Source organism: Crocuta crocuta, unplaced genomic scaffold, assembly GCF_008692635.1.
Source record: "Crocuta crocuta isolate KB4526 unplaced genomic scaffold, BGI_CrCroc_1.0 scaffold928, whole genome shotgun sequence".
In the NCBI taxonomy this organism is placed as follows: Eukaryota; Metazoa; Chordata; class Mammalia; order Carnivora; family Hyaenidae; genus Crocuta; species Crocuta crocuta.
In genome coordinates, this window is record NW_027533085.1 from 497284 (window position 1) to 517159 (window position 19876).

The following is a 19876-nucleotide window of genomic DNA, read 5'->3' on the forward strand; positions in this document are numbered from 1 at the left end:
TAATAACTTATTGTTAAGAAATACTTTTATATCAGGGCGCCTGGGTGGCTTAGTCGGTTAAGCGTCCGACTTTCGCTTGGGTCATGATCTCGCAGTTCGTGGGTTCGAGCCCCGCGTCAGGCCCTTTGCTGACTGCCAGCTCAGAGCCTGGAGCCTGTTTCAGCCTGTGACTCCCTCTCTCTCTGACCCTCCCCTGCTCACGCTGTCTCTCTCTCTCTCCTAAAAATAAATAAAAAAAACATTAAAAAAAAAAAAAAAGAAATACTTTTATATCAGATGCTAATTGTTCTAGATCACAGAAAAAGAAAAAATATTCAAATTTCCTTTTTGTGATGAATATAACATAGTTCTCCAACTCTGACAATGAAAAGTATAGCAATGCTCACCATACAAATATTTTACATACACACACATGCACACACCCACACACCTTATTGCAACATCTAGCATTGTCATGAAAAAATATGAAGTCTGGAAAAAAGAAAGTTTGCCCAATATCTTCACTAATGTTAAACATTGTGTTGACGGTATCTGCAAGTGCAATTAGAGAAAAGAAAGGAAGAGAGATTTTACAACTGCAATGCAAAAAGCAAAATAATATTTTGCAACAATAAGATACTTCAACCCTACAGTTGTATACATTCATTTTACTACAAATAGTTGGATCATTTAACATGGCAAGCTATAAATCAACATGCAAAACTCAAAAAGCTTCATTCATATAAAAAACATTAGAAGATATCGTAGGGAACTCCATTTCTAAGAGTGAAATAAGTGAATAAATTGGCAATCCATTTTCAGAGATAGTAGGACAACATCATCAAGATACTATCATGGGCTAAAGTGTGTCCTCTAAAAAGTCCTAACACCTGGAACCTGTGAATGAGTATGACCTTATTTGGAAATACAGTCTTTGGAGATGTAGTGTTCAAGGTGGGTTCCTAATCCAATGACTGGTGTCTAGAGAAGACAGGGACACACAGGAAGACAGCCACATGATGACAGGCAGAGATTGCAGTGATGAGCCTACAAAATCAAGGACTACGAAGGATTGCAAAGTTTCTGTCAAACACCAGAAACTAGGAAGATACTAGGAAGGATGATCCCATAGGGGCTTTAAAGGAAGTATAGATCTACCTACACCTTGATTTTTGGACTTCCACTTCCAGAATTATGATATAATAAGTTATCCAGTTTATGGAATTTAGTTATGACAATCTTTGGAAGTTAAGAAAGACACTAATATTTTTAATGTAAAAATTAATGTGATTCCGGTTTTTTTGAAAGAAAGTTAAGCTAGGATAGCCTGAAAACCTTTGAAAAAGAAAAAAATGATAACAGGGTACCTTCATCAAACATTAAACAGAATGCAAAGTCTTGATAATTAAAAGAGTGCAGTACTGGTACTTGAATATAAGGAAAGAACCATAGAACAGAATAGAAAATGGCAAAAATAAACCCAACTGCATATGAAAATTTCACATATGAGGGGCGCCTGGGTGGCTCAGTTGATTGAGCCTCCGACGTTGGCTCAGATCATGATCTCACGGTTTGTGGGTTTGAGCTCCGCATCTGGCTCTGTGCTGACAGCTAGCTCAGAGCCTGGAGCCTGCTTCGGATTCTGTATCTCCCTCTCTCTCTGACCCTCCGTTGCTCATGCTGCCTCTCTCTCTCTCTCTCTCTCTCAGAAATAAATAAAACATTTAAAAAATTTTTAAAAAGAAAAGTTCACATGTGGTAAGGGTGGCTTCTCCAATTATTAAGGAAAAGACTTTTTTAAATAAATGGCTTGCAAATAACCAAAAAGAAAAAAAACACTGGATCTATTTCTCATCTTATACCCCAGGATACATTCCAAATGATTCATATATTTAACCTTTAAATAAATAACCATACAAGTACTAAAAGAATATGTAAATGAATTTCTCTAGAAACTTGAATGGCAAAATTGTCTTAATTATATTTTAATATCTAGAAGCAATAAGGGAAATAAAAGTTAAATTTAACTACACAAAAATAAAAAATTGTTTACTTGGTAAAAAAAAAACCTACCACAAGCAAAATAATATATATATTATAACGTATATAATACATAAATAAAGTTTTATATATTGAGCAAAATATAATATATGTTAATATATTATAAATGTTTAATATATATAACAAATTAATGGGAAATATTGCACCTTAAATCATAGAAGAAAAATTAGCACTTCTATTACATAAAGAACTCAAAAAATAGGCAAGAATCAATAACCTGATATAAAATAATCAAGAGATATAAAACATATACCTTTCAATAAAATAAAATGTCAATAGCGCTTAATCATATTAAAAGATCATCGACCTTGCTCACTATAAGAGAAATGTTTAAAACTACCATGAGATATAAATTCTTATCAGATATTCAAACACCAAAAAATTTGACAGCATGCAGTATGGCTGAGGAGAAAGAGGCATTCTCAAAGATCGCCAGTGACAATCTAAAATTATGCAACCTTTGTGGAGGAAAACTGTTCAATATCTAGAATTACATATGCATTTACTCTTCTCCAGCATTATGTTTCCAGGATCATTCCCCAAGTCAAAAGATACAGAATGACAACAAAAGACATGTATACACATAGGTCTAGTGATCATGTTCTCTAATAAGTTATTTCTGACACATCTCAGTGATGGAGACACTGCAGTGCTTCAAGACCCTGTAGTTTTTACTGGCTTATTGATTTTTCCTGACTCTTGCATTTAATCTCTGAAGTTGTTCAAAATGCTACTCTTTTCTTTATTTTCTCTATCTACCATCTTCTCTGTCTCTTTTATGTTCCAAAAGTAAGAAATGTGTACTTTCATTTATATCCCCCCAAGTTTTATTTATTCCTCAACTTTTTCTTACTTTTCTTAAGTGTTGCTTTTTGCTATTTATTCTGACTACATCATTTTTCTTTGATTCTAATTTTTATTTTCAAATATTCTTCCATAATCCTAATAAGATCAATGCCTGCTTCTTCTGAAGATGCAAATGGGTAAATTGACATTTTTGACCCAGTGTTTCCTAGAAAAGAATCACTAAATCACATGTAAAAATGGAGACTTTTCACACACAAGACACTTTCCTATTAGAAACCACTTGCTATCAACTTCCAAGCAAACTTTTCCACTCTTACTATCCTTTACTGTAATTATTATAATACCTCATTTTTCTTTTTAAATACAATCAAAGAAAAATTTAGTCTTTGAGACATAAAACTCTTTTATCCAGCATGGTTGGGATAAAAATTTCAAATAGATACATGCACCCCCGTGTTTATTGAATCACTATTTACAATAGCCAAGACATGGAAGCAATCCAAGTGTACATCGATAGATAAATGGACAAAGAAGATGTGGTATATACATATAATGAAATATTACTTGACACTAAAAATGAATGAAATCTTGCCATTTTCAACAACACGGGTGAATCTAGAGGGTATTAGGCTAAGTGAAATAAGTCAGTCAGAGAAAGACAAATACTGTATAATTTCACCCATATGTGAAATGTGAGTAACAAACGAACAAAGAAAAAAAAAAAGAGACAACAAAACCCAGACTTTTAATATAGAGAACTGATGGTCACCAGAGGGGAAGTGGGTGAGGGAGACGGGTGAAATAAGTGAAGTGCATTAAGAGTACTTATCATGATGAGCACTGGATAATGTTTAGAACTGTTGAATCATTATATTGTATACATATATTGTATAACATTCATATTAATTATATTTGAATGCAAAAAATAAGGGAATTTTTATATTTAATTTTAATACTGATAATTTAGAAATGTTTCAGTTCATAGCTTGTTAATGATAATATTTAATTGTAATTGTTAAATTTGAAAATCTTCTCATTTCTTTCATATATAAACTGTACACTTTCACAGCATTTTATGTTTTATTGAGATAAATATTGAATATTCTTTGAATCATAGCACTCATTAGAAAATGTGTCAATAATTGGAAATGGTCCCCTAAATTAGTTCTGCTGTCATATAGCTAAAACAGTTTCTTTTCTGCTAACCATGTATTTCCGTTGCCCAGGGCCACTGTCACACTACAATAAGAAGTCTGGCCCAGCACGTTAGGTTTACAAAATCAGGTAAATCAGTGCAGTCAGTGTAGGAGTAATTCTGGACACCATTCCTACACCAGGATAGCAAGCAATAATTGTAAACAATAAAACATAAATATATCCCACTAAACTCATCCTCCTCTTTAGCTGTAACCCTAACATACCATTACATAATACCACCTGAGAAAAGGAAAAGTATAATGAGTAGGAAGTGTGATAATAGACCATGGGCCTTAACTAACTGCAGTTAAAATTATTTTTTTAATTTATAAAATTATTCAACTACATTAATATATTACTAGGATCTCTACCAGGGAGGAGCGAAGGGATCTGAAGCTTAAGCTTTATATTAATTTCATAATAAATCCACCTGTGAATAGTATTGTTTTAGAAACAGGAATCAGAACTTCTATTTATTAACTTTATATTCTTAAAAATTCTACAGAAAATAATGGAATATTATGTAATGAAATAATTCAGTGTGGTGCCCAATTAAAGATTTGCATAAAGTCATTTCATGGGTTGGGAGCAGGGCCAGGGTGAAGGAGTGGTACTGATGAAAAGAAATGCAGTTACCAGGGAAGCTAAATCCAGCCTCATGAGTCTATTCATCAAAAAGTTATAGGGCACCTGGGTGGCTCAGTCGGTTAAGTGTCCAACTCCAGCTCAGGTCATGAACTCATGGTTTGTAGGTTTGAGCCCCATGTCAGGCTCTGTGTGGACAACTAGCTCAGAGCCTGGAGCCTGCTTCAGATTCTGTGTCTCCTTCTCTCTCTGACCCTCCCCTGCTCATGCTGTCTCTATCTCTCAAAAATAAATAAAACATTTAAAAAATTATTTTATAAAGTTATGATGGTTATGATGGTTCAGATCTAGTTCAGAGTTAACCCAAAAGAAGGGCTTTTACCTTCTTACACTCCAACTTGGATAGAAGCAACAATTGCTAAATTATGTACACTCATGATCCTCAAAGCAAATATTAGCTCACTTCACCATGAACAATATGCATATGTTCTAGGGCTTAAGACTTTCAAAAATCCATTCCAAAGGCCCTTTCTTGGAACATGATTTCTGATATCATAAAGAATCTCTGGTATTATATTCTTTTAAATGTGTCTATGAAATATGTGTAATTTATGGTTTTCTCTTTTTCTCCAGTCTAATGAAGTGTGAAAGTAGGCTTGGAATAATTTTTATTTTAAATACTGCAACTGTAAATTGTCCTCACCTAAATCACCCATTAAATGAATATCTTAAGCTTATATTTTCCTGAATAAAATTTCAGCAGGAAACAAAAAAATATCACAAAATCTAATTAATATGTATGAGCTAAAACATCACTCATCATTAGGGAAATACAAATCAGAACCACAATAAGATTCCACCTCATCCCAGTCAGAATGGCTAACATTAACAACTGAGGGAACAACAGATGTTGGCGGGGATGTGGAGAAAGAAGATTTCTTGTACTGCTGCTGGTAATGCAAACTGGTGCAGCCACTCTGGAAAACAGTATGGAGGTTCCTCAAAAAATTAAAAAATGAACTACCCCACAACCCAGCAATTGCACTACTAGGTATTTATCCAAAGGATACAGGAGTACTGATTTGAAGGGGTACATGCATCCCAATGTTTATACCAGCACTATCAACAATAGCCAAAGTATGGAAAGAGCCCAAATGCCCATCAACTGACAAATGAATAAAAAATATATACATATATACACAATGGAATATTACTTTGTGATCAAAAAGAATGAAAGCTTGCCATTTGCTTGCTATTGCTATTGCCAATAGCATGGATGGAACTAGAGGGTATTATGCAAAGTGAAATAAGTTAGAGGAAGACCAAATATCATATGATTTCAGTCATATGTGGAATTTAAGAAACATAACAGACGAAAATAGGGGAAAGGAAGCAAAAATAAGATAAAAACAGAGAAGGAGACAAATCATAAGAGACTTTTAAATATAGAGAACAAACTGAGGGTTGCTGGAGGGGAGGGGATTGGGGGTATGGGCTAAATGGGTGATGGGCATTAAGGAGGGGACTAGTTGGGATGAGCACTGGGTTATATAAGTGATGAATCACTAAGTTCTATTCCTGAAATCATTATTACACTATATGTTAACTAAATTTGATTTAAATTATATATATACATACATACCTTAAACAACTATGTTTGAGCTAAAAGCATCTTCTGTCAAAAGAAGCAGAGGTTTTTTTTTAAATTTTCAGGAATAAAACATTATTGCAGAGCTCACCATTATCTCCAGGTCTAAAGCTTCAACAACACGGTCATTTAAGGCAGATACTGAGTTAAGAAACAACCCACTATACCAGATCTATTATCATACCAACAATTTAATTTTAGAGTTTTCTATTGAGAGAAATACATTGTGAGAATTTCCTACTATGCCCATTCTGGCTTTTTTTTTTTTTTTTAAAGTCCTTATGGACACTAGTATGTCTCAAACTACTTGGTTTGATTTTGGTCAGGAGACAATAACAAGTGGCTCTTTATTCCCAGAAACATCCCCATTTTTAATCCAAATGAAGAATTCATTTTCCCAAGTATTTAGAGCAAATTTATTGGAGAAAATATTGCAGAAGTTTTTGGTTTCAGCTTTTGGCTGTGCAACTTTAGAAAAAACATGTTTTTATCAAATTGTACTTCAATCACTACAGTTTTTAAAAATGAAAATGTAGAGGTGCTTGGGTGACACAATTGGTTAAGCATCCAACTTTGGCTCAGGTCATGATCTTGCGCTGAGCCCCACATGGGGCTCTGTGCTGAGAGCTCAGAGTCTGGAGTTGGCTTCAGATTCTGTGTTTCCCTCTCTCTCTCTCCCTCCACTGCTCAGGCTCTGTCTCTATCTCTCTCTCAAAAATATACATATATTTAAAAAAATTTTTAATGAAAATGTTAAGTGATGGAAGAAATAAAGAAAAATCTCAGGTTATACTCAGGTGCCAAAGCTGAATTTTGAAAATCAGAAAATGTCGTAAATGCAAATATAAGGAAATGTGTAAGTATAATTGTGTGTGTGTGTGTGTGTGTGTGTGTGTGTGTATACAGACAATGTTTTTCTCCCTGAGGAGTCTATACCTACTTGATTGCTATGTCTCTTCCTTGCTTCTTACCTTCCTAGTAATACTAATTTTACTAAAATTTAGTAAATTTCCTCATAATTTTATAATTTCCCATTCTTCCAGACTCATCTTCCCTTACTCTCCTTGTTGAACGCTGAAGATAATTCAGGGAATAAATGCCTATTATATGCCTCTACTTAAACTCCTTCAAATGTTTTAATGTACTCATGATGTCTTGTTAATATGTATATCCACAAGATAGTTTCTGTCTAGGAATGGATATTATACTCCATTCTGTGCTAATATACAGGCAGTTTATCAATTTTTTCCCACTATATGAGACCCAGAATCATTATCTTGATACATGTTAGTGGTTAGTCTAAAAATCCACATTTAACTTGACTCACAGATTATTTAAAAAGGATAAACCCCTATTCTAACCTCTACCTTCTGCCTTAGACATTTGAACAAATAAATAAAAAGAGAGACTATGATTTGAATTCTCAAATCAATGGTCTAAAATAGCCATTAGGATCTGTACAAATGCAACAGAAATTTGTCATGGGACTGAAGAGCAATCACAAATAAATCTGTTCTTGCCTTTGTCATATGCCAGGTTTACAGGCTTTCAACATCTTAACTGGCATCACTTTCCTGCTCTCAATGAAGTGCTGAGATTTTGGTATTTCCCCCAACTTCCTCCCTCATTCCCAAAATCATGTGAAGCCTCCACTGAATCCTTCTATTTGGTGGGATGGTCTGAGTTAAAATCTTTTATGAGATCTTTAGGGGAAAAAAGAAACAAACATGCTACTCTCCCAAGAAAGTTGACCAATTCAGGAGCTACATTACATTTTTATTTGCGAAAAGTACAGTATAACTTCTATCGCCGTGGGGACAAGAGTAATCTCTTCTTTTCTTTGATGTCCCCACAGAATCTAATACTGTGCTGGCATGCACTGTTCACTCACAAATACAAATGTTGCCAGGGTGGCTCAGTCGATTGAGTGCCCAACTTTGGCTAAGGTCATGATCTTGCAGTTCGTGAGTTTGAGCCCTGCATCAGGCTTGCTGCTGTCAGCACAGAGCCCACTTCAGATCCTGTGTTCCCCTCTCTCTCTGCCCCTCCCTCACTAGCACTCTCTCTCTCTCACACACAAAAATAAATAAACATTAAAAAAATACAAATGGCATACAAATTATTCAATGGGATAAATCTAAAGTATGTGGCATTTCAGTATTGTTATGGTCTCAAATGCCTTCTGCGTTGTGGTGGCCAGAGGCCATCACTGCCACAGAGGGGGAAACATCTGTTTAAAAATGAAGTAATTATTTACATTTTAATGTGTTCCTGACATTACATTTAAGAGATATCATAAATGGATTCAGAATTTTTCTTCAATGGATTTTTTTTTAAATATTTTATTTATTTCTGAGAGAGAGATAGAGACAGCATGAACAGGGGAGGGTCAGAGAGAGAGGAAGATACAGAATCTGAAACAAGCTCCAGGCTCTGAGCGAGCTATCAGCACAGAGCCGGATGCGGGGCTTAATCCTACAACCGTAAGATCATGAGCCGAAGTTGGACGCTCAACCGACTGAGCCACCCAGGCGCCCCCAATGGATTTTTAAAAATAACATTTCATCCCTTTCTTTTTTTCTTTAACTTTTTTTAAAAAATGTTTTTATTTATTTCTGAGAGAGAGAGACAGCGTGAGCAGGAGAGGGTCAGAAAAAGAGGGAGATACAGAATCTGAAACAAGCTCCAGGCTCTGAGCGAGCTATCAGCACAGAGCCGGATGCGGGGCTTAATCCTACAACCGTAAGATCATGAGCCGAAGTTGGATGCCGAACCGACTGAGCCACCCAGTAGCCCCTTTTATCCCTTTCTTCATAGGCATACACACACCTACACAAGATAGGCTAATAAGCTCATGTACATGGACAATTCTAACAGGAAGTAAAGCAAGTCATGTCTCACTGAAGAATATCCCCACTAATTTCTATTTGAAGGGACTTCTGTATAAAAGCTAGATTTCTAGTATGAGTCAATCTTATCTGTAAGGACTCTTATATTTTATTTTTACAGTGTTGTTGAATGTCTAGTCAATAAAGTAATGTATTAAGATCTCAGTCACAAAGACATTAATATAGTAGCATATGGGGAAACTTTGGGTCCAAGCATCTTGAAAGTCAAGAATTTGGTTATTCTGTAGGGTTTGGCATGAAAAGACATTCTCCCCCACCCCCTCACATGGAAAACAAGTTTTTATTGGCTTTAACAGTTTGGCTGAAGTTTGTCACAACTAGCCTTACTGCACACCAATTTTCTACACACACACTCTTCCATACCATTACCTTTCTATCTGCCCAGCTTCTCAATGTAAAGAAATCTCCTAATTCAAATATAACAGTTGTAATCATGGCCATAATCATTTTTTCCTCGTGACACCCCACATTGTTTCAGTTTAATTTCTTATTGAAAAGATGCTGAGCACTCACAATTGCATCATTCATAAACACTAGTACATCTGTAGCATCCTATACTGTGTGTGGTTTTGGCAAGCTTCCTAAGGCCACTCTGGTCATAGGCAGATTTTGCCCTCAGCTCACTCAACACTCTGTCAATGCCCTTGCCTTTGTCTCGTAATTCTAGCACATAAAATGCAATTATAGATAAAATCCCTCTTGAGACTAGTTTTTCATTGTCTCTTCAAAGTACATTTTCTTCATGCATTAAATCATATCCCAGGACACCCCCCAACACTAGCAGCAGCCTGGATTCTTGCTAGCTCTGTGTCTAAGAGGCCAATTTATATTCTCACTCTTAACACCTCTAAGTTCCAGTCAATTCCCTGGATATATTTGCAGTTCAGATCACATATCTTTTAAACAGGCTTCTTGATATATTAATACGTAATCAATAAAAATGATTTGCTTAAAATAAAAATTTGAATGAACTACATTATTATTATTATTTGTAGCTTATTTTTGAATCATAAACTTTCAACATTTAAAAAAACTATTTTCCCCTCTCTAAATGTATTATTGCTGCCATCAATTCTGTGGCTTCTGGCTATAATGTTATGCTGATAAATCTAGTCTCTATAATAACTATTTTATCTTTCTTGTTATAAGCCATCTGGCCTGTGGATTTTTAGTCATCATTCCATATTATGAGATTTACTCTGTATACCCAGATGATATTTTACATTGTTTTTACTGCATTTGTTTTTCTCTCAGGAAAATAATTATTTTAATGGGAATAAGTAGGGGTGCCTAGGTGGCTCAGTCGGTTAAGCGTCCAACTCTTAGTTTCATCTCAGGTCATGATCTTATGGTTTCATGGGTTTGGGCCCCATCAGGCTCTACACTGGTAGGGCAGAGCCTGCTTTGGATTATCTCTCTCCCTGTCTATCTACCCCTCCCCTGCTCATGCTGTCTCTGTCTCTCTCAAAATAAATAAGTAAACTAAAAAAAATAAAAATTAAATAAAAATTTAAAAAAATAGGAACAAGTGGATCAAGAATTGTAATCTTTATCTTTTATATTAAAATTGTCTAAGTCTTCTGCAGGTAAAATAATTATGTTAGAAATTTCAAAAAGTACAGTTAGCTTTAGTTTCTAAATGGCATCCCATAAAAAGATTCCACCCTTGATCTTCCATTCTTCTTTTCTCTCTCCCTCCTTACTTCCTTCTTTATGCCAATAAAGATTCATCAAACACATGTTTTGTACCAATATCACAGTAAATGATGGTAGAGCTAGAAGTAATACAAGCACCTTCATTGGTCTTACAAACTATTGCGATGGCTGGGATCTAATTTTGGCATGCCGTTAATTATTTCTTATAAACCCATTACATTTTAAAAGTAAAGCTAACTGTGTGATAATAGATCAGATTATGTTGGAATCCTAGTTCTTATATGCACCAGATTTTCAGATCTACGTTACCTACAGCAAAACCACATATATTGATGGGTTTTTTCTTTCTGATATTTGATTTTTTTAATGTTTTATTTATTTCTGAGGGGGAGAGACAGTGTGAGCAGGGGAGGGTCAGAGAGAGAGGGAGTCACAGAATCTGAAACAGCCTCCAGGCTCTGAGCTAGCTGTCAGCACAGAGCCCGACGCGGGGCTCAAGCCTACAAACCGTGAGATCATGACCTGAGGTGAAGTCAGCCACTTAACCGACTGAGCCATCCAGGCACCCCTCTTTCTGATATTTAAAGGTGGATGTATGAGAAATAATGAGAGCAAATCTGGGTAAATAAGTTAAGAATGCCCAAAGGTACTATAATTGCTGCATCAATCTTTCCTAAAAAAGAAATTCATCTGGACCCTAAGGGCCTAGGAGATTCAGGTTCACCACATACAGTGGTCGTAATGGTGAGTGGAGTGTGTGAAGCTCTCCTCTCTGCCTACAGAAGGAGGCATGTTTTTTTCCACACAAAAATGATATCTGATATCTGGAATCTTAAAAGCCTGTATCTTCCAAGAGGGGGACTCTTTTTCCTTATTTGCTCACGGGCCATTGGTGACCATGATTATATCACTGAAAGTTTATCTTCCTTCTTCCAAGCTGCAAATCATTGTTCAATGGCATCTTATGGCTTTCATTACAATAGTGGAAGTGGAATGACTATTTGTTTCCCATCTCTCTGCAAAGCCCGGAAGCCCAAATGAAGGCAGAAGCTCAAAATATTGTGGATTGTTTTGGCAGCACAAGCAGCCAGCTGTTGACTGGAGTTCCACAGGACTAGCCAGGGACATCTGTGGCTGACTCTGGCATCTGTGTTATAAATGATATCTTGGGATAAAATCCCACCCCCTCTAGTTTCTTGGCAGCTTAAGAATCTCAGACTGAGATGAAAACATGGCTTTCAATGCCTCAATGAGTTGCTGGAATATTTTGGACCTGCTTGAGCCAGTATGATATTTGTGCACATCTCTAATTTTCAATCCAGCTTTGAACTAATATTCAACACCCAAGAAGTAGAGACTTAAAATGAAAAACATCTTTAATCGGTTCAAAGTTCCCAAGTTCCATTACCTCTGAAGAAAGAATACTTATTGAGGTTTTTCTGATCTGTCATCTGCCCACAATTGCCTTTCCTAATCAAAAGTAGCAAGGTAAGAATTTTTCTCTTTTACTATTTGAAATATAGTACTAATCTTTGGAGGCAAGCAGAAGGAAATTATCCTTTTAACTAGCAATATCTGGTTCAATTTCAAAGATTATACAAAAAGATGTGTCCTTAGTCTGTTTACAGCATTTTAATCCTTTCCCGTAGCAGCTTGGATATTACATTACAGGGTTGTTTTTGTTTTTTAAGCAGAGATGCAGACTCAGATGTTCAGTTTAGAAGACGAAAACAATGACTGTGATTAGGACAGGTCTGGAAGTGTGGTGGGAGATGAATAGGTGAATTAAACCACCATATGCCCAGTGAATTAAGTCCTAGAACATTAGAAAATGCTTATCTGATTTAAATAGAAAATTCTTTGCCTAAAAATACAAAGAAATGAAAATAGATTATTATATCATACATTGCTGACTTGTTATAGACAGCTGAAATGTTTCATAACTTTGGCATAAAAACATGATATCAAGAAAAGCAGTGAATTTCATAATTATTTTTGAAAATTCCTTCTACTTCAAGGCCTTATAAAAAACCTCACATAGACATTGTATATATAACATACACATATATGTGTACATACATATTTATGTATATGTTTATGATTACTAGTTAATATACTTCATTGCTAAAGAACAAACTCCTTAGAAGAAAAACCATGGTAAAAGAAAATACTTTCTGCAATGTTCTGCATTTTAGTTGAAACTGAATATTTGAAGAAAAAAATAGTTAAAGGATGATTTTATTTATTTATTTATTTTTTATGTATTTATTTTTGGTTTGGAAAACTCTGCTGGTCTTCTCTTAAATGACAATCTTATGAGGAAAACAACATTTAAAGATTTAAAAATATTTGTTATTTCACTCTGTGAGATTCTGTGGGAATAATTACATAGCCATATGGTGATGGCTTAGAAATTACATTTTGTCTATAAAGTCTGAGATTCAATTTTTATTCTTGGTTTGCTTGACTTCAATTGTTACATTATATAAATTTTTGAATAACAATTTATTGAGCCCTTACTATACTAGGCATTGTGCTAAGGAATTTATAATGTTGCCTTACTTAATCCTCACAACAATCCTGTCAGTATGATTATCCTTACTTGACAGATGGTAAAATAATCTTTAAAAAGTTATAAAAATTATGTAATGAGCCCAAAGCCATTCAGCTAATTGTTTCATACCTTATCAACTCCTATTCCCACACTATTAAAAATGACTGTACACATCTTCCTCATAATTTCCATTCATCCTCAAACTTTTCTGTTAAAAAGTGAACAAATATCACCAAGGTTTTGTTTGCATAAGAGACAGCCAAATCCACTTTAAGGCCTACTTTTTTTTTTGGTTAATGTTTATTCATTCTTGAAAGAGACAGAACATGAGCAGGGGAACAACAGAGAGAAAGGGAGACACAGGATATGAAGGAGGCTCCAGGCTCTGAACAGTCAGCACAGAGTCTGAGGCAGGGCTCAAACCCAGGAACCGTGAGATCATGACCTGAGCCGAAGTCAGACGCTTAACTGACTGAGTCACCCAGGTGCTCCCATCAAGGTTTATTCTTATGACTGATGAATATTCTATAGAAGAGCATTAAAATAAGCTGTCTTGCCTTGTCCATTTATTTAGGAATAAGATGTATAGGACTTACATATGTCTGCTCCATAGATGGAGAATGATCACAAACATCCTAGTACACATTTGTTTAATGATTCCTATTGTTAACTGAGCAGTCGGGGATGTGTGGCCACAGTGACCAGATGAGGAAAGGAGAATGGACACAGAAGGCTCCATTATAGGACCACTTCCTTTCAATTCGTCTCTATAGTCAACTCAACTCAACTCTCCTAGATCATCCTCTATCCAAACTCAATCCGGTACAATACAAATTCCCTCTGACCAGCCATTCTTTACTTATAACAGAATTGATAGAGGAAAAAATCATAATCCCAGTAAATATTGGCTTAACTAGCAGCCTAATAAGGGTAAAATAATTGAAAATACTAACCTAAAAATATCAAATAATAAAGTTTAAAGTTTTACTTTTATATGACACTTATCTCAAATAAGTTTCATATTAATATGTTATGAGACTTATAATGATATACTATTAATACTGAATATAATTTTAGAACTAGTGTCAAAACAGCCTTAATCAGTTAAGATAGATGCTCAAAAATGTATTAGCCATTCTTGAATAAAAATAATGTTCATATATAGGGGTGAGGTAGAGGCGTTTACAGTTTAGAATAAAGTCTAAACCTTTGGAGGCAGATAGGAAACTATTCTTTCTTTAGCAATGTGTATTCATTGTTTACATGAGTCAGTTTTTATACATTATTTTCTCTCCTAGATTTAAGATTATATCATATTTGATACTTTTCCTTAATCTCCCTCAAATTTCATTAACTGCAGCATTCTAATAAAGATGTATATTCAATTGCCTTTGCTGATAATTTTTAAAAATGTCATTTCATTTTTGCACAGAAAATAGGGAAAAATGACTCTCAGAGTCATACAATATCTTGACCCAGATATTAAACCTTCTCAAGTACTAGGATAAAAAACAAAACCAAAATTTGTCTCTAGGGTTATTTATATTAGATGATAAGATTTTAGTAGAACAGGAAAGTTTCAACAACTTAACACAGTCCAAAAAAGACTTTTCCTACTCTCTTAATACAGAACAGAACTCCAAAGAAATGTATACTATTTAATCAAACAATTAGGTTTGTATGCACGTTTTAAAAATGGTTCACCCAGTTTTTCAATTGGATTGTTACTGCATCCTCACCACAATTGAATTTAAGCGCCCAGGAGTGGAATACTTAAAATTAGAGTTAAATTATTAGCAAAAATCAAGTAGTAGATGATTCTGTTGTTTTTCAAATAATGGAAGAATGACTTTTCCTATATTCACTATTAAAAAAGAAGAAAATTCTGCAAAACTGCCGCTCGTAACGAAATACTTTAAGTGCGGAGCTCTAATCACCCATTTCTCCAGTCTGTCAGTCTTAAAATATTGCAGAGTTAAATTCCTAGCTGCCGGTTGGCAGTCCAATTTTAAAAAGCAGCCACCTAGAGAACTGCACAAAAGAGCTTATGTTATCTCCACGCTGCATAGCATGAAGTCTGCCACCACCTCATGAGCAAATGCAAGGACACAATGCAATGAAAGGGTTAATTAGGAACCTACAGAGAACTTGGCATTGTGGCACTAACTTCCCTTTTAACCCTATTTGTTGTAGTTTTTGTAATATGCTGTTTGTGCTTTCAGATCGCATCATAAATTCATCCAAGGATTTTCTGAATATATTCGTATCCTTCAATTAGATGAACAATTGAAAAAGTTATTCCCCTAAGAATGGGTTTGATAGAAAATTCTACTTGCTGGCTTTCATGAAAAACACCATGGCATTTTCAAAGCAATTGTTTGAAGCAATCAGTTAAATATCTGGGTTTTATATAGGTTTCTCATTTTTTGGTTGCTCAAGGGAAGTCTGGCTATAGTATCTTACTGCTCCGAAATGAACAGAAGCAAGGAAATATAAAGGTAATTTAACTTTAAATAAACCTACTGTTCAGCAATGCTCAGCAGACATAAATGAATACATTTTTTAGAAGCTGTGAATACTTTATCACAGTTATTGTTCTTTTTAATGTATTTCAGAGGCACTGCAGGTACTATAACTCCTAATGATTTCCACTTAAAGTTCTCACCAGATATAGTTTGCACTTAAACTGAAAGCTTAAGAAAAGGTCAAGATGAGCACAATGATAACTACACTAAAACATGTTGGGAGCCATTCTGAACCCACTAGTTGAGAAAACTCCTGGTGAGGTTAAAGCAAGTTTGCACGGTCTCTTGCCAATCAGATGATGACGGATATNCAAAATTCCATCTCCTGATGCCATGTTAACGTTTGACCTATAAATAAAGACACCAAAACCGACAGGATGGAGATGCCTGCCTGGTGATCAGAAAGGATCTCGGGGCTCTCTCACTCTCTCTCGCTGACACCGTCCATCCTTCAGGGACCCCTGGACCTGTCGGAGCCGGCGCGGCCTCCGACAAAAACACAAAAGAGTAAAGGCCCTAGATGTGATGTGCAGTTTAAAAGTATGCAAACTATGCATGCATGCTAAAAGAAATTAGGGTTAACTAGCTGACCAGAAAAGTTTAAGTATTCAGGGCTAATTATCAGATTTACTTGATAACCATGTTTCTTTTAAAATTCTCTTCTTGGGGCACCTAGGTGGCTCAGTAAGTTGAACACTTGACTTCAGCTCAGGTCATTATCTTGTGGTCCGTGGTTTTGAGCCCCATGTCAGGCTCTGTACTGACAGCTTGGAGCCTAGAGCCTGCTTCAGATTCTGTGTCTCCTTCTCTTCTTCCCCTCCCCTGCTCACACTCTGACTCTCTCTCAAAAATAAACATTAAAAACATAATTAAAAAATAAAATAAAATTTCTCTTCTTGGGTGCCTGGTTTGTTCAGTCAGATAAACACTGGACTCTTGGTTTTGGCTCAGGTCATGATATCATAGTTCATGAGTTTTAGCCCCAATTCGGGCTCCACACTAACAGCATGGACCCTGTTTGGGATTTTCTCGCTGTCCTTCTCTCTCTGCCCCTCCCCTACTCATGCTCTCTCTCCTCTCTCTCTCTCTCAAAATAAAATAAATAAATAAACATATATATAATAAACATATTATTTATATGTTAATTTCTCTTATTTATGGATGCCCAGCTTTCATATCTCTAATTCCACATCAGCTTGTCCAACAAAGGGAGAAAAGGAAACCTCTCAATATTGCTGCAGCTTTATCTGATAGCATGCCCATACTTTCTAAGTATGCTAAGGGTCAAAATTACACTTTTGAGGCATCGTAGGATTCAGGTCAAAATTACTGGGGAAGCACCATTTGTTCACTGAGAAACAGTAGAGAATGGTGGTTGGGGTGAGAGTACTTATTTGTTTTGAATCCTAATGCTACCACATAATCATTAAATGACTTTTAGTAAGATGCTTATCTCTACTGTCTATACTTCAGGTAACTCTACTGTCTATACTTCAGGTTATCATTATAGAAATGGGGTGATATAAAACCTCCCATATAACATATATAAGAGGATTAAATAAGGATTCCATATAGGTAGTACTCCATACTCAATTATGTCATGGCAGAGAATAAAGCCCTTAAAACCCATTATTTTTAATTTTAAAACTTTGTTTGGTGTTTGCTATATAAAAGTGCTATGCTAGAAGCTGGGGATACAGTCATATATGATACAGACCACACTCAATAAACAGAAAAAAATAATTAAAATCAAATTATTTGTGACAAATATAAGCTGAGTTTTATAAAAATCTTTTACACTATCAGTCTGTGAAAGAATAGAATTCCAAAAGAAGATGCCATCTGGGCATGTTTAATGCTTATTTATTTACTGAGAGAGAGAGAGAGAGAGGGAGAGAGGAGGGAGGGAGAGAGAGAATGAGCAAGAGAGGGACAGAGAAAGAGAGAGACAGAATCCCAAACAGGCTCTGTCTGCAGTATCAGCACAGAGCCCCATATGGAATTTGAAGCCACCAACCATGAGATCACGACCTGAGCTTAAGTCCTTCTTTTAATCTACTGAGTCACCCAGGTATCCCTAGGCTTATTTTTAAAACATAAATGATTTCTGAAAAGTTTCAAATTATTTTTAATTAATTGGATCTTTTATTGCTATTGGAAGATCTGATCCTATTTTTGAACCTTTTCTGTCCCCTAATTTTTCACTCATCTAAATTAGCAAATGGCTGAAAGGATATAAGACAGATACAAAGAAGATAATAAGGAAAATAGTCAGAAAATTGGTCTAGGACAACAGCTTGCATCCCCTCTTGATATACCCTCCATGGTGTCTTAGTGACAGGATTTCCTAGGCTTAAAATAGTTAAATACACTAAGTTATAGAATTCTATAAAAAGTGACCTAATATTATTTTTTATTAAAGCTAAAGGGAAAAAACTTCCTTTGGAAAAGACATGAAATTTCTATAGTATGCCAAAAACATTGAAAGACACAGAAGGCTTTGAAGTAAAGACTCAGGAAAAGTAAGTGTTTTAAGTAGAGGAGAAAAACATGACATCATGGACTCCTTAATTCCAAGGGTCCCAAGAAGTACAATTTCTTTTTTTAAGACTCACTCCATTTTATTGAAATATACCAGATAAACCCAGAACTTGTGCCTCGGTAGACCTAAATGTTAAGCTCTGGTAGTAAGTTTCTGTTTTTCTTAAACACTCCATTTGACCTGATAGGAGTGATATACAATTAGTGTAATGCCTTTATATATATATATTTTTCAAGTCTTTCAGTACACTTAAAGTGCTTAAAGTCCCTAAGCCAAAAAACTGCCAATCACAGTAACTAAGTAAGTCAATTGTCATGTTTTGTGTTAAGATTAAGCATGGAAAAATGAGCTACATCAGGAAAGGACAGATGAGGACAAATGAAAATTATTTAAAACTTGCCCACCATACTGGAGTCAACTTCCTAAGGTTAGTGATTAGAAAGAGATTAATTTAACCACTGTTGTAAAAATGAGGAGGACATAAATCAGATGGTAACTATGCCTTCCTAGTTCTGGTTCAGCACAAAGCTCAGTCTTTGAACAGTCGCAAAGCCTGACCTGTTGTGTTACATTTACATGATCTCTTTCGGACAGAGATTTGCCACAGCTCAGTCAACACCTGAAAATGATAACACTACAGTTTCTCAAGCTAAATCTATTCTCTTGATAGAACATCCACAAAGCCTGGTATGACATTCATTTCCATTTTGCAAACAGCTCTTTTGAAATATATTTAAATAGCATTCTGCATCAAGACAGTGACTGAGCGACTTCTGGGATTCTATGAATTATTATCCCTTACCAGTCAAGTACATAAATTGGTGAGGGAAGGCGAGATAAATATCAAAAGGAATTTCATAAGGCTTCTAATCCACATGGGAAAGGGGCTAGAGAAACACACACACACACACACACACACACACACATATATGTATATGTATATATATGTGTGTGTATATATATATATATATATATACACACACATATATATGTAACACAAAAGACCTAAAAGAAAGAGCTTTGAGGAAAGCTTTTTGAGCATACATTTTATTAATATTGAGAGTAAAAGAAGAATGAGCAACATCCAGCGAGTTAGCTCAGTCTTTCTGCTAAAGAACTAAAACAAAATCCTACTACATCACATATGCTCTGAAGAAACAGCTTGAATTAACATTACTTATGTTTTCAAAAACTTAAAAAAACATATATTTTAGACAGAAAACCAAAACATGCCATGTTTCTCGAATGGGGGGTGGAGAAGGATGGACACTTTGGTGCACATAGAGTGAAGATTAAAGTGAAATGGCCACATTTACAGTGGTGATAGGCACTGGGTCTGGGGAAAAAAATATATATGTTGGCAGGTGGCTAATGATGAGAATAAGCTATTTCTGTGTTTGGTGAAGAAAAAAA